Source organism: Pygoscelis adeliae, unplaced genomic scaffold, assembly GCF_000699105.1.
Source record: "Pygoscelis adeliae isolate BGI_AS28 unplaced genomic scaffold, ASM69910v1 Scaffold88, whole genome shotgun sequence".
NCBI classification, from domain to species: domain Eukaryota; kingdom Metazoa; phylum Chordata; class Aves; order Sphenisciformes; family Spheniscidae; genus Pygoscelis; species Pygoscelis adeliae.
Genome location: NW_008825616.1, coordinates 1,055,473 through 1,055,903, shown reverse-complemented (window position 1 = coordinate 1,055,903; position 431 = coordinate 1,055,473).

The window sequence follows — 431 nt, the reverse complement described above, 5'->3', positions numbered from 1 at the left end:
TAAAGAGAATCCCCCTCTATGCTTTGTCCTAGGCTAACTTGGAGATGCCGACTGCAATCAGCTTTCTATCCCCTCTGTTGTTTCTGCTGCATTCAATACTTCATTGACTAAAGTGTGTGCTAAAATGGTCGCAAAGTTATTTTTTGTGTAACAAAGTTAAATTTTAAGAAAATCTCATTCCTGCCTGGGTGAATCTCCTGATTCTTCATTTCTTCCTTTGTAGCTCAGGGCACAGCTTCTCTTGTCCACCAAGCACAGTGGAGCTTTGGTTGCATTGAGCTAACAGAAGCAGCCACGGGTACGTAATCTCTCAACCTGAGAGGTTACAGCCTTCTCTTGCGGTTTGCAACTAGTGCCTGCCCAATGGTGCTGCCTCGTATGCTTCCTAGAATGAATTTTCCAAATTAAATGTGGGCAGTCTGCTCGCAGAC